Here is a 15,750-nt window from a genome sequence, read left to right on the forward strand (position 1 = left end):
TTAGCATAGTTTAAAATCAGAGGGGGGGGGGTAAGGGGTGCGATCCTAAGATGGCAGAGGAATAGGACGGGGAGACCACCTTCTCTCCCACAAATCCATTCAAAGAACATTTGAACACTGAGCAAATTGCACAAAACAATTTCTTTACTCTGGCAGAGGACAAAAGACACCCAGAAACGGAGTCAATTTTCTTCAAATGAGGTAGAACAGAATATAAAAGATAAAAGGAGAGAAAAAAGAGTTAGTGATGGAGATCCATCCCAGAAAGGGAGTCTTAAAGTGGAGCATTATCCAAATACCAGAAACCCTCTCTCCGGCAGATCTGTGTGGAGATTTGGAATCTCAGAGGGCAACGAACCTCGGAGGAAAAACACATACCTACATATATACATACAAAAAACCCACAGATTATGTGGCTAACAACAACACTCAGCAGAGAAGTACCCCCAGACACTCGCATCTACCACCAGGGAAAAGGAGGCTGAACAGTGAAAAGCAGGCTACATTGCTTAGTGTAAGGACCAGGCCTGAATGCCCTGAGGGCAATCTGACAGAGCTATCATGAGAAAGCAACTTTAACTGTGTGATAGATAGGTAAGGGGGTGAGGGGTGGAAAGAGAGGGAGATCTATCCCGCAAAAAGACCTAACATATTACAATGGAATGGAATGGGTGAATTTAACTCAGATGACCATTATATCTACTACTGTGAGCAGGAATCCCTTAGAAGAAATGGAGGAGTCATGATGGTCAACAAGAAAGTCCGATATTCATGACTTGGATGCAATCATAAAAACGACAGAATGATATCTGTTCATTTCCAAGGCAAACCATTCAATATTACAGTAATCCAAGCTTATACCTCAATCAGTAACGCTGAAGAGGCCGAAGTTGAATGATTCTATGAAGACCTACGATACCTTTTAGAACTAACACCCAAAAATGATGTCCTTTTCATTATAGGGGACTGGAATGCAAAAGTAGGAAGTCAAGAAACACCTGGCAAATTTGGCCTTGGAGCACAGAATGAAGCAGGGCAAACAAAGACTAATAGAGTTTTGACAAGAGGAGGCACTGGACATAACAAAAACCCTCTTCCAACTACACAAGAGAAGAAGACTCTGCACATGGACATCACCAGATTGTCAGAACCGAAATCTGATTGATTATATTCTTTGCAGCCAAAGATGGAGAAGCTCTATACAGTTACTATAAAGGCCAGGAGCTGCCTGTGGCTCCGATCATGAACTCCTTATTGCCAAATTCAGACGGAAATTGAAGAAAGTAGGGAAAGCCACTAGACCATTCAGATATGACCTAAATCAAATCACTTATGATTATAAAGTGGAAGTGAGAAATATACGGGACTAGATCTGATAGATAGATTGCCTGATGAACTATGGATGAAGGTTCGTGACATTGTACAGGAGAAAGGGACCAAGACCATCCCTGCCGGGAGCCAGCGAGGGAAATCCTACCCGTGGCAAAGGTCAACTGGGGAAGAGGCCTGACGGGCAAAGGCTAATCAGGACTCGAGGAGCCCCCTGGACTTACCTGAGCATCTACCCCAAAGAAAACTGGAATCTGACTTCTTTACTATCTTACGCCTCTTACCAAGTCCTCTAATACTTACAGGGGCTTCCCCCCAACCACCTTTCTCTGAAAACATTAATTCAGAGCTGTAGTTTAAAAGTTCTCCTCGGCTTAATAGGAGTGTTCCAATCCAAGCCCCTCTGATAGCATTCTAACTTGCATGACAAGTTTGTCCGGTCTCTTACAACTATGATTGTGACTGTTTATAGCCTCCCAGCCACGCCTAATATTCTAAAATATATGAATCTGTTGAAGAAGTTAAAATCATTAGAGTAGTACTAAAAAAGATTTCATTGTTGAATCAATGCTTGCTGCAAAGTTTCCTCTATCCATTGTATCCTTGGAAATATATTAATCACATACAGAGAATGTAAGTAGTAACCTTTGATTTAACCACATCAGATATTAAGTTAATAAATTCCTTTCTTGCAGCTCACTACACCGGTGCCTTATAGGAATGTAACTTTGTTTTGTGTCTAACACCTGACTCTAGGAAAGTCACCTTAAAAGAAAAGTCTTTTACTTGCTAACTAACCTATTGTCAGGAGAGAGGGCCATAAAACTGTTAGCAGGCCCCCTGGCCAGAAGATGATGTAAATCACCTAAAACTTTTATCACACAAAAATAAGCCCTGATCCTGATAAGGGTCAAGACTGCTGACCCCACGTGATTTTGGTGTGAATCTATACCTCCCTTTCTGTGTTTCTTATGCGCATAACTTAGGGTATAAAAGCAACACTGGAAAATAAAGTTTTGGGCCTTGCTCACTGAAGCTTGGTCTCCCCGTGTCGTTCTTTCTCTTTTTCCATCCTTTTCTCTATTCTCCTTTTTCTGGTTGAGATCCTTGGAGCGCTGGGCCCTCTGAGTTTACTTATCTGCCTGGGCTTCTAAGACCCACTCGAGGGGGTGCCCTGGTGGGATGCCTCAAGTGATTCGAGAGGGCACCTGCGGCCTACGTAAACAGAGCAAGCCCTGTGCTGGGGTTTTATTGGTTTCCAGCGTAAACCAAGGAATCATCAGCCCCTGTCTCTCTCTCTCTCTCTTTCTCTCTCTCTCTCTGATGCCGACGCCGTTCATCCCGAGGCTGGTCCCCGATACATCCCCAAGGGAAAGAAATGCAAAGAGCAACATGGCTGTCTGAGGAGGCCTTACATATAGCTATGAGAAGAAGAGAAGCAAAAAGCAAAGGAGAGAAAAAAAAGATATAAGCATCTGAATGCAGAGCTCCAAAGAATAGCAAGGAGAGATAAGAAAGATTTAATCAGTGGTCAACGCAAAGAAATAGAGGGAAACAACAGATTAGGAAAAACAAGAGATCTCTTAAAGAAAATTAGAAATATCAAGAGAATATTTCATGCTAAGATGGGCTTGATAAAGGACAGAAATGGTGTGGATATAAGAAAAGCAGAAGATATTAAGAAGAGGTGGCAAGAATACACAGAAGAACTGTACAAAAAAAGATCTTCACGACCAAGATAGTCAGGATAACGTGATCACTGACCTAGACATCTTGGAATGTGAAGTCAAGTAGGCCTTAGAAAGCATCACTACGAATATAGCTAGTGGAGGTGATGTAATTCCAGTTGAGCTATTTCAAGTCTTGAAAAATGATGCTGTGAAAATGCTGCACTCAATATGCCAGCAAATTTGGAAAATTCAACAGTGTTCACAGGACTTGAAGAGGTTAGTCTTCATTCCAATCCCATAGAAAGGCAATGTCAAAGAGTGCTCAAACTACCGCACAATTGCACTCATCTCACACGCTAGTAAAGTCATGCCCAGAATTCTGCAAGCCAGGCTTCAGCAATATGTGAACCGTGAAATCCCAGATGTTCAAGTAGGCTTTAGAAAAGGTAGAGGAAACAGAGATCAAATAGCCAAAATGCGCTGCATCATGGAGAAAGCAAGAGAGTTCCAGAAAAACATCAATTTCTGCTTCATTGACTACGCCAAAGCCTTTGACTGTGTGGATAACAATAAACTGTGGAACATTCTGGAAGAGATGGGAATAATAGACCACATGACCTGCCTCTTGAGAAACATGTATGCAGGTCAGGAAGCAACAGTCAGAACTGTACATGGAACAACAGACTGGTTTCAAGTAGGAAAAGGACTACATCAAGGCTGTATACTGTCACCTTGCTTATTTAACTTATATGCAGAGTACATCATGAGGAACGCTGGGTTGGAAGAAGCACAAGCTGGAATCAAGATTGCTGGGAGAAATATCAATAACCTCAGATATGCAGATGACACTACACTTTAGGCAGAAAGTGAAGAGGAACTCAAAAGCCTCTTGATGAAAGTGAAAGAGGAGAGTGAAAAGGTTGGCTTGAAGCTCAATATTCAGAAAACAATTATCATGGCACCTGGTCCCATCACTTCATGGGAAATAAAGGAAAAACAGTGGAAAAAATGTCAGACTTTATTTTTTTGGGCTCTCAAATCACTGCAGATGCTGATTGCAGCCATGAAATTAAAAGACGCTTACTGCTTGGAAGGAAAGTTGTGACCGAACTTGATAGTATATTAAAAAGCAGAGACATTACTTTGCCAACAAAGATCTGTCTAGTCAAGGCTATGGTTTTCCCATGATCATGTATGGATGTGAGAGTTGGACTGTGAAGATAGCTGATCGCCAAAGAATTGATGTTTTTGATGTGTGGTGTTGGAGAAAACTCTTGAAAGTCCCTTGTACTTCAAGGAGATTCAACCAGTCCATTCTAAAGGAGATCAGTTCTGGTTGTTCATTGGAAGGACTGATGATAAAGCTGAAACTCCAACACTTTGGCCACCTCATGTGAAGAGTTGACTCACTGGAAAAGACTGATGCTGGGAAAGTTTGGGGGTGGGAGGAGAAGGGGATGACAGAGAATGAGATGGCTGGATGGCATCACCAACTCTGCGGACATGAGTTTGAGTGAACTCCGGGAGTTGGTGATGGACAGGGAGGCCTGGAGAATTGGTGGCTGCTTTTAGGCCTACTATGGTGTTATCAGATTTTACTCTCTAGTCAAGGTTGTATCTTTTGTGATTCATGAGGTCGCGGAGAGTCGGACACAACTGAGCGACTAAATTGAACTAAACTGAACTGAAGCTCCAATTGTTTTCAAGATTTTGGATCATTTTCAGTATCATTTTTTGGAATTCTTTATCGTGTAGTTTCCCTATCTCTTCCTCTTTTATTTGGGTTGGTGGGCATTTATCCTGTTCCCTTACTTGTTGAGGAGGAGGAGTCTGGTGGTCTACAGTCAATGGAATTGTAAAGAGTCAGACACAACTAGGCGACTTCACTATCCATTTTGTCTTGTTTTATTATTAGGATGATTGTGGTCTTATAGAATGAGCTTGGAAATTTATCTTTCTCTTCAATTTTCTGCAAGAATTTGAGTAAGATAGGTGTTAGCTGTTATCTACATTTTGGGGAGAATTCATCTGCGAATTCGACTGATCCTTGGTTTTTGTTTGCTAGAAGATTTCTGATTACAGTTTCAATTTCCTTGCTTGTGGTGGATCTATTAAGATTTTCTATTCATTCATGGTTCATGTTTGGAAAATTAGACTTTTCTACGAATTTTTCATTTCTTCTAAGTTGTCCATTTTATTGGTATATAGTTGCTGATAGTCTCTTATGAACCTTTGTATTTCAGTGTTGTCATTTGTGATTTCTCTATTTTTGTTTCTAATTTTGTTGATTTCATTCTTCCCTTTTGTTTCTTGATGAGCTTGGCTAATGTTTTGCCACTTTTATTTATCTTCTCAAGAACCAACTTTTTCTTCTTCTTTTTTTTTCCTATGTTCTCTTTTCTTTCTTTTTTAATTTCTGCCCCAATTTTTAAGGTTTCTTTCCTTCTATTAACCCTGGGGTTGTTAATTTATTCCTTTTCTAGTTGTTTTAGAGGTGAAGTTTATTCAAATCCCTTATGAGTATACAGTGGAGGTAAGAAATGGATTTAAGGGACTCGATCTGATAGATCGAGTGCCTGATGAACTCTGGACGGAGGTTAGTGACATTGTACGGGAGACAGGGAAACGACCATCCCCATGGAAAAAAAAATTGCAAAGAAGCAAAATGGCTGTCTGAGGAGGCATTACAAATAGCTGTGAAAAGAAGAGAAGCGAAAAGAAAAGGAGAAAAGGAAAGATGTAAGCATCTAAATGCAGAGTTCCAAAGAATAGCTAGTTAGAAAGCCTTGCTCAGCAATCAATGCAAAGAAATAGAGGAAAACAACAGAATAGGAAAAACAGGAGATCTTTACAAGAAAATTAGAGATATCAAGGGAACATTTTATGCAAAGATGGGCTCGATAAAGGACAGAAATTGTTTGGACCTAAAAGTAGAAGATATTAAGAAGAGGTGGCATGAATACACAGAAGAACTGTACAAAAAAGATCTTCACGACCAAGATAATCACGATGGCATGATCACTCATGTGGAACCAGACATCATGGAATGTGAAGCGAAGCGGGCCTTAGAGAGCATCACTACGAACAAAGCTAGTGGAGGTGATGGAATTCCAATGGTGTTATTTCAAATCCTGAAAGATGATGCTGTAAAAATGCTGCATTCAATATGCCAGCAAATTTGGAAAACTCAGCACTGTTCACAGGACTGGAAAATGTCAGTCTTCATTCCAATCCCAAAGAAAAGGAATGCCAAAGAATGCTCAGACTACAGGACAATTATACTCATCTCACACACTAGTAAAGTCATTCTCCAAATTCTCCCAGCCAGGTTTCACCAATATGTGAACCGTGAACTCCCAGATGTTCAAGCAGGTTTTAGAAAAGGCAGAGGAACCAGAGATCAAATTGCCAACATCCGCTGGATCATGGAGAAAGCAAGAGAGTTCCAGGAAATTATCTATTTCTGCTTCATTGACTATGCCGAAGCCTTTAACTGTGTCGACCACAATAAACTCTGGAACATTCTGAAAGTGATAGGAATACCAGACCACCTGACCTGCTTCTTGAGAAACCTGTATGCAGGTCTGGAAACAACAGTGAGAACTGTACACGGAACAAGAGACTGGTTCCAAATAGGAAAAGGAATACGTCAAGGCTGTATATTGTCACCTTGCTTATTTAATTTATATGCAGAGTACATCATGAGGAACGCTGGGTTGGAAGAAGCACAAGCTGGAGTCAAGATTGCTGGGAGAAATATCAATAACCTCAGATATGCAGATGACAACACCCTTATGGCAGAAAGTGAAGAGGAACTCAAAAGCCTCTTGATGAAAGTGAAAGAGGAGAGTGAAAAGGTTGGCTTGAAGCTCAAGATTCCGAAAACAAATATCATGACATCTGGTCCCATCACTTTATGGGAAATAGATGGGGAAACAGTAGAAACAGTGTCTGATTTTATTTTTTGGGCTTCAAAATCACTGCAGATGCTGATTGCAGCCATGAAATTAAAAGACGCTTACTGCTTGGAAGGAAAGTTATGACCAAAGTGGATAGCATATTAAAAAGCAGAGACATTAGTTGGCCAATCAATGTCCGTCTAGTCAAGGCTATGATATTTTCCCGTTTTCATTTATGGATGTGAGAGTTGGACTGTGAAGAAAGCTGATCGCTGAAGAATTGATGCTTTTGAACTGCGTTGCTGGAGAAGACTCTTGAGAGTCCCTTGGACTGGAAAGAGATTCAACCAGTCCATTGTAAAGGAGATCAATCCTGGGTGTTCATTGGAAGGACTGATGCTAAAGCTGAAATTCCAATACTTTGACCACCTCATGCGGAAAGTTGACTCACTGGAAGAGTTTGATGCTGGGAGGGATTGGGGGTGGGAGGAGACGGGGATGACAGAGAATAAGATGCCTGGGTGGCATCACCGACTTGATGGACATGAGTTTGAGTGAAGTCCGGGAGTCGGTCATGGACAGGGAGGCCTGGCGTGCTGTGATTCATGGGGTCGCAAAGAGTCGGACATGACTGAGCGACTGAACTCTACTAAACTAAACTAAGTGTGAAGTGTGGTTATTTAGTTTAGTTTTCTCCTGTTTCTTGAGGTAAGTCTGTAGTGTTATGAACCTTCCCTTAGCACAGCTTTTACAGTGTCATAGGTTTTGGGTTGTTGGGTCTTCATTTTTCACTCCTTTCTATGCATATTTTTCTTTTTTTTTTCCTCTGTGATTTTTTGGTTATTCAAAAGCCTCCATATGTTGGCATTTTCAATTTTTTTTTCCTGTAATCGAGATCTAATATTACTGCATTGTGGTCAGAAAGGATGATTGGAATGGTTTTAATTGTTTTTGAATTTACCAAGGCTAGATTTATGGTCCAAGATATGATCTATCCTGGAGAAGATTCCATGTGCACTTGAGAGAAAGGCGAAATTGATTGTTTTTGAGTGAAATGTCCTATAGGTATCAACTAGGTCTACTGGTCCATGATGGCATTTAAAGTTTGTGTTTCCTTGTTAATTTCTGTTTAGTTGATCTATCCATAGGTTTGAGTGGGATATTAAAGTCTCCCACTATTATTGTGTTATTGCTAATTTCCCCTTTCATACTTGCTAGCATTTGCCTTACATAGTCCAGTGCCCTATGTTGGGTCCGTATATGATTGTCATTGTTAGATCTTCTTCTTGGGGTGATCCTTTGATCATGATAGAGTGTTCTTCTTAGTCTCTGCTCATAGCCTTTAAAGTCTATTTCATCTAATATGAGTATTGCTACTCCTGCTTTTTTATATTTTTGGTCTCCATTTGCATGTAATATGTTTTTCCAGCCCTTCATTTTCGATCACTATTTTATGTCCCGTATTTTGAAGTGGGTCTCTTGTAGAGAGCATATATCGTGGTATTGCTTTTGTATTCATTCTTCCAGCGATTGTCTTTTGTTTGGGATGTTCAACCTATTTACATTTAAGGTAATTATTGATATTAGTATCCTATTGCCAATTACTTTGTTGTTTGTGGTTCGAATGTATATACCATTTCTGTGTTTCCTGTCTAAGATTCTTTAGCATTTGTTGAAGAGCTTGTTTGGAGGTGCTGAATTCTCTCAGCTTTTACTTGTCTGTAAAGGTTTTGATTTCTCCTTCTTATTTGAATGTGATCTTACCTGGGTACAGTAATATGTGTTGTAGGTTTTCTCTTTCATCACTTTAAATATGTCCTGTCATTCCTCCTGACCTGAAGAGTTTCTATTGAAAGATCATTCGGTATTCTTATGGGAATCCCCTTGTGTGTTGTTTTTCCCATGGAGATTTTAATATCTGTTCTTTGTGTTTGATTGTTTCTAATTTACTGATTCGTGGAGCTTGTGTCGGTGTTCTTATGGGTGGAACTGGGTTTCTTCTCTCTGGATTGCAATGAAGTATCCAGTAGTGAGATTTGAGATGTCTATGAGATTGGAATGACTTTGGGAAGCCTGTATATTGAAGCTCAGCACTATGTTCCTGTGTTGCTGGATAATTTGTGTGGTATGTCTTTCTCTGGAACTTGGTGACTCTTGGGTCATCTTTGCTTTCAGTGTAGGAATGGAGGTTTTCGGATCATCTCTTATCATTTAATATTCCCTGAAGTCAAGAGTTCTTTGCTGTTCTCAAGTTTTGGGCTTAAGCCTCCTGCTTCTGGTTTAGAGTCTTATACTTACAGTAGCCTCAAGACTTCTACATCCATACAGCACCAATGATAAAACTTCTAGGTTATTGATGAAAAGACTCTCCACAGTGAGGGACATCCAGAGAGGTTTGCAGAATTACATGGAGAAGAGAAGAGGGTGGAGGGAGATAGAAGTGACCAGAAGGTGGAGAGGGGGAATCACAAGGGGAGAAAGCAATCGAACCAGTAACCTATTTTCCATGTGCTCTTCACAGTCTGGAACCCTCAGAGAGGCTCACAGAGTTATATGGAGAAGAGAAGGAGGAGGAAGGAGATAGAGGTGAAATGGCTGAGAAAAAGGGAAATAAAAAAGACAGGGATAGATCAAGGTATTACTATCCTCTCCACAGCACAGAACACACAGCGAAATTCGCAGAGTTAGGTAGAGAAGAGAAGGTGGAGGGAGGAAATAGAGGCTACCTGGTGAAGAAAAAGGAGAATCAAAAGGAGGAGAGAGTAATCAAGCCAGTAATCACACTCCTAGATAAAAATGGGTACTTAAGATTAGATTCGTAAAGGTAAAATATTGATAACTACCAAAAAGCAAAGATCAAAAATCTAAAGTAGAAGTTGGACTCACAAAAATTCAGTATTAAAAAACAAAAGAAAAAAAGTATATTTTGGGGGTTTTGTTTTTGTTTAATATTGTAGTTTTGACGGTCTAACCTCTACTTTTTTGGCATGGGTAAGGTAATAATATGTTATAAAAATGAAAATTAAAGGCAGTATAGAAGACTTAAAAAGTAATTTTAAAAAATGAAAGTAGTAAAAATACATCTCTCTGGAGCTGTTTCAGAGAGTGTGGGCTCAGTTCAGTTTCAGATAGCTCCTTGTTCCAGCTTAGATCTTGTTCTCAAGATCTAAAGTACACCCCCAGTGTAGTTGTTGTTATCTACAGGGGGTATTCTGTTTCATCTGTCCCTTCCAACGTGGTTCCTTCTGTTTGTTTGGTTTCTTCTGTTCGCTGCTCTCTTCAGTGTCCAATTACCACTCTAACATAAGGGTGAGAAGTGTTCTCTTATTCAAGCTCACTTTTTCAATCATGCTGTGAGGAGGGAGGAACACTGCAAACAAATATCAATGGCGTGTGTGGGGAGTGCTCGCAGTGCCTTGGACACCCTGGGTTTGCCCCTGCTCTTGGTTGTTTGCTTTCCTAGTCTACACTACTCAGGCTCCAGATTACTCTTCAGGGAGCAGGCCCCAAGTTGCGTGCACTTTCCTGATCTAGGCCACTCAGGGCCAGGTTCTCTGGTACTCCCCAAAGATACAGATTGAGTTGGGCTTTTTGTTGTTGTTGTTGTTACACTTCCCAGTCCTGAACAGCTCAGACAACAAGGTGTTTGGCTAGTGTCCTCTCCCTGGCAGTGAGATCGCCTTATCTCTTCCCCGGTCCCAGCCTCTTGGTTTACTGGGTAACAGTGTGCACCATCTCTGCTGTGTCTTTACTGGGGTACTGATCTGTCGCTGTGGCACTCCTGGTGGATGTCAACTGTCTAGAATTCCAGGAAGTCTTGGTTAGCAACTGGAAGACTGTTCACAATTTGATAGGGAATGCTGTCTCTGGGACTGAATTTGCCCCTTTCTTGCTCTGACTACCACCCTCCTGCCCCCTCCTCCTGCGGTGGATGGGCTGGTCCACATCCTGCACATTCTCCTCTGGTATTTGCTCCGTCCTTTGTTCTGTGAGTGAGTCCGGCAGTATCTCAAGTAACGGCTTTTCTGGGATAGTTCTCTTTCCCTTTCTCTTCGCACCCCCTCAGATTGCCCTCAGGACATTTGAGACTGGTCCTTATCCTAAGCAATGCAGCCCACTCCTCCCTATTCAGCCCCCTCTTCCTGGTGATGGATGCAAGTGTCTGGGGTAGGCACATAACCTGTGGGTTTTATGTTGGTATATATGTCTATATGTATTGTTTTCCTAGGTGCGTTGCCCTCTGAGATTCCAAAACTCCCGACAGACACGCTGAAGAGAGGGTTTCCTGGTGTTTGGAAACTTTTTCCTCTTTAAGATTCCCTTGCCAGAACGGCTCTCCATCGCTAACACTACTTTTATTTTATATTCTGCCCTACCTCATTTTGAAGAAAATTGGCAGCATTTCTGGGTGCCTGATGTCTTCAAGCCAGTGTTCAGAAATTATTCTGTGGACTTTGTTCAGCGTTCAAATGTTCTTTTGCTGGATTTTTGGGGGAGAAATTGGTCTCCCAGTCCTATTCCTCTGCCATCTTAAGATGACACCCCAGCCCCACCCACTGACTTTAAATTATGCCAAATTGGTTGACATAGAATAGGGAGAGAAGGAAATTCTGGTACATTCCTAAATAGACTACGGGAAGCTCCCCATAATTTTACTGACATTCACCTTAATATTACAGAGGGAGAAATAATTTTAAACATAGATTTTTCACTCATTTTACATCAGATGTCTGCCATTACTTATGCAAACAGGTATTTGGGCCAAATTAAACCTTAGGAAAACTGTTACAGATATTTCAGATGGTATATTATAGTAGAGAATATGAGGATGAAAATAGAGGTGGGAGGGAATCCAGCAAAAGCCTGAAACCCCAACAATGTCTATTAGAACGGCTCTGAAACAACCTGAGAAAAATAAACAGAGGGACACAGGTGAAAAGGGATGGGCTTGCTATTACTGAGGAAAGGAGGGATATTTCAACAAGTTTTCCCCTCAGGCATCCAAGGCACCTCTGGCTCCCTGTATCATCTGCAAAGAACTACACAAGAGAAGAGACTTACCTCTGAGATATAGGCCCCAGTCATCAGACTCTCAAGAGAATTGGGACCACACACATGCCCCCATCTTAATAACATCTGAGGAACACTAGGTATTAAGCACTCTGTGGGGGCTAATCAGTTGATACCTTTTGGAAAACAGGGCAAGTTTCTCTGTGCTCACTGAAGCCCCATGGTCCACTTTCCTCCTATCCTCTATTATACTAAAGCTATCAGGATGAGCCAAAAGCTATTATGTTCTGTTCAGTTCAGTACAGTAGCTCAGTCATGTCCGAATATTTATGACCCCATGAATCACAGCATGCCAGGCATCCCTGTCCATCACCAGCACCTGGAGTTCACTCAAACTGATGTCCATCAAGTCAGTGATACCTTCCAGCCATCTCATTCTCTGTCGTCCCCTTCTCCTCCTGCCTCCAATCCCTCCCAGCATCATCAGAGTCTTTTCCAGTGAGCCACCTCTTCACATCAGGTGGTCAAAGGACTGGAGTTTCAACTTTAGCACCAGTCCTTCCAATGAACACCCAGGACTGATCTCCTTTAGAATGCACTGGTTGAATCACCTTGCAGTCCAAGGGACTCTCAAGAGTCTTCTCCAACACCGCAGTCCAAAAGCATCAATTTTTGGCAATCAGCTTTCTTCATAGTCCAACTCTCACATTCATAATGACCACTGGAAAAGCCATAGCTTTGACTAGATGGAACTTGGTTGGCAAAGGAATGTCTGGTTTTTTATTATGCTACATAGGTTGGCCATAACTTTCATCCCAAGGAGTAAGTGTCTTTTAATTTCATGGCTGCAATCAGCATCCACAGTGATTTTGGAGCCCCCAAAAATTAAGTCTGACACTGTTTCCCCATCTATTTCCCATGAAGTGATGGGACCAGATGTTATGATCTTAGTTTTCTGAATGTTGAGCTTCAATCCCACCTTTTCACTTTCCTCTTTTACTTTCATCAAGAGGCTTTTTCGTTCCTCTTCACTTTCTGCCATAAGGGTAGTGTCATCTGCCTATCTGAGGTTACTGATATTTCTCCTGGTAATCTTGATTCCAGCTGTGCTTCTTCCAGCCCTCAGTTCCTCATGATGTATTCTGCATAGGATTTAAATAAGCAGGGTGCTAATATACAAACTTGATGTATTCCTTTTCCTATTTGGAACCAGTCTGTTGTTCCATGTCCAGTTCTAACTGTTGCTTCCTGACATTAAGATGAAACTAGAACTCTGTGTTATTTCCTCATGGGTTCCTAATGATGCCAGAGTCTCCTTTATCCCTTTGGGGGGTAAATATGCTGCGCAAGTTCCAGGCCACTGTTTTCATGAATATGGAACCTTTTCTTTTAAAATGAACAATAATGTGAATATTAGGGAGTGGGCTGATGGGAAACGTATGGGTCGAGCACAAATGCTGTTCCTGTTATTACCAACCTCATAGACCACACTCAAAGACCTATTCTCACGTCAAATGTTGTATCCATTACAGCCTGAGTTAAAGGAATGAACAAAATCTTAGTGTACTGACTTCTCATGATGTAAGTGGGATCTTGAACTCTACAATTCAGAGCAACCCTATTTTTAAAGCTGTTGTAACTCAAGGAATGTCAAAAGTTTTAGGAATACAATATCACTTACCCAACTCCAATCTTCAGGAAAGGTAGATAAAGGGTAATGGCATCATTAAGAGGAATCTACATAAATTAACTCAGGAAACACAAAACTGTTGGTTTAAATGTACCCACACCTTTAGGGAAGGCTCATTTTGCCCCCGCCCAAAAAAGGGGATTATCTCAATGACAGACATTTTTATGCACAACTATTGACATAGATCCTAAAGTTTTAGAATTAACTCTGTGATTCAGCTTTCAGCTTTTCAAACTCCTCATCAAGTGAAGGGGGTTCCCCATGGTGGGATTCATCACTTCAAAGAAAGGACTTCAACTCTGTGAATACCTTCAACAACAACAATAATATATGTCACTTTTTCTTGACCTGAGGACATCTAAAAATCCTAAAATGGAGTCATGTAACTATGGACATAATGTAACTCTTAATTTTGATTGTGTTTTAATTTGGTTTAATGACTATTTTATCTTTCATCTCTATCTTTAAAGCTGATTTGTTTCTAACTGTGTGAAAGTTTTTAAGTTACAAGTGAACAGGCTCCTACAATTGCCACAGCCTCTCCAAACTATTATTTGGGACCTCTGGTCTAGATACTCTCAATATGACAGTTAGAAGAGATGCTGATGAATTTAGGGATGAATCCCCATCACATCAGAAAGTAGCTATGGAATGAAAATGACACCCTTTTCCCTTGGCAACATAATTCTCCTTAAAAGAAAAGGGGATAATGAGAGAGTTAATTCCTAGGTGGAATGATAAGTCCAGAGACCCTGAGGAGGAGAAAGAATTTGAGGTTCTCGAAGAGGAGATAGAGGCTTGGAATTCTCAAGGTGTAGGAAAGGACAAGCTTTTATATTTTAATTTTTCTCCTATATTTCTTAGTAAGTATTATATAACAACATTGTATCCTGCTTGGGAACAGTTTCTCCTTCTTGAAAACATTCTGACTAAACTTGATATTAGAATGTATATTACAGGAGTGGGTCTGGTAAGTTCTAATCCTGTTACTTTAAAATGTAAATTGTAGAAGTGGTCTGGTAAACTTTTTTACCACCTTGAGACATTCTTTGGATTTATTGTTATAACAAAATTAAATAGTATATAGCTCTCTTGCTTAGACTAGTCAGGGGCACTCTATGTCCCGATTCTGATGTCTATGTCAGAAGCTTTCTCTGTCCTGTTTCATTCTTGGATAAAATTCTGCTACGCAAAAGCTCATGAGTGATAAAGTGTGGTAACTGTTACTGAGGCAAAATCCTGTTTCTTCAGAGATCAGGACTCTGACATTGTTCACATTAAGCTAATAATTCTCAGTCTTCCCATTGTTCAATTAACTCTGTTTTATTCAGTCACACTGAACTTCCTTTCTATGTTCTGTTCTTCTTGGTCTCACTGCCTGTGCATCTGCCGTTCTTCTGCTTCCCTTGATTTTTATCTTTTTGTTAATGGTCTTAGAGATATGATTTTAAATCACTCATGAAGTTTTCTTCTTTCTTTACAGATTGTTATAAGATTACTATTTTAGTTGAGCTGTTCAATTTTGTTTGATAGATTGTGTTCTCCAATTGGAATTAACTATCATATCCCATATCTATTTTTCTTTCTGACTTTACTCTCCTTGCTTCAGGAGTAGAAGTCTCTATTTAGGGAGTAAAAAAATGTCTGAATAAGGACTTATGGAATCGACAAGAAACACATATATTAAACAAGTTCATCTTCAGAAAATCTGTATGGAAGCAAGATTCTTAAGATCCTAACCCTCTGAAAAAGTAGTATATAGTTTACAAATTAAAATCACCAACATTGGGTTTCATTCCCAAGAAGAGCTAAAAAAATTGTCATCATCTTCTAAGGAAAGCATTTTTTACAATGACTTACGTATTTCAGAGGTGTGTATCAAGGATAGTAAATGTCACAAAGAACATTTTTCATTAACAGAAATTGATGCTTGTGTATGAAAGTTTTTTGCTTTCCTATTTTGGTGAATGATATGTATTTTCTATTCTGTGGTGGGAACGTTTTCCATCAGTTCAGTTCAGTTCAGTTCAGTCGCTTGGTCGTGTCCTACTCTCTGCGACGTTTTCCATAACAATCCCTTAAATCAGTGTCCATGATTGCTGTTCATGGGACTTAATGATAAGGATTTTCAGGAGACATGGAATGACAGAAA

The sequence above is a fragment of the Moschus berezovskii genome, chromosome Y (assembly GCF_049115385.1).
Source record: "Moschus berezovskii isolate FMDL1 chromosome Y, NW_MosBer_1.0, whole genome shotgun sequence".
NCBI lineage: Eukaryota > Metazoa > Chordata > Mammalia > Artiodactyla > Moschidae > Moschus > Moschus berezovskii.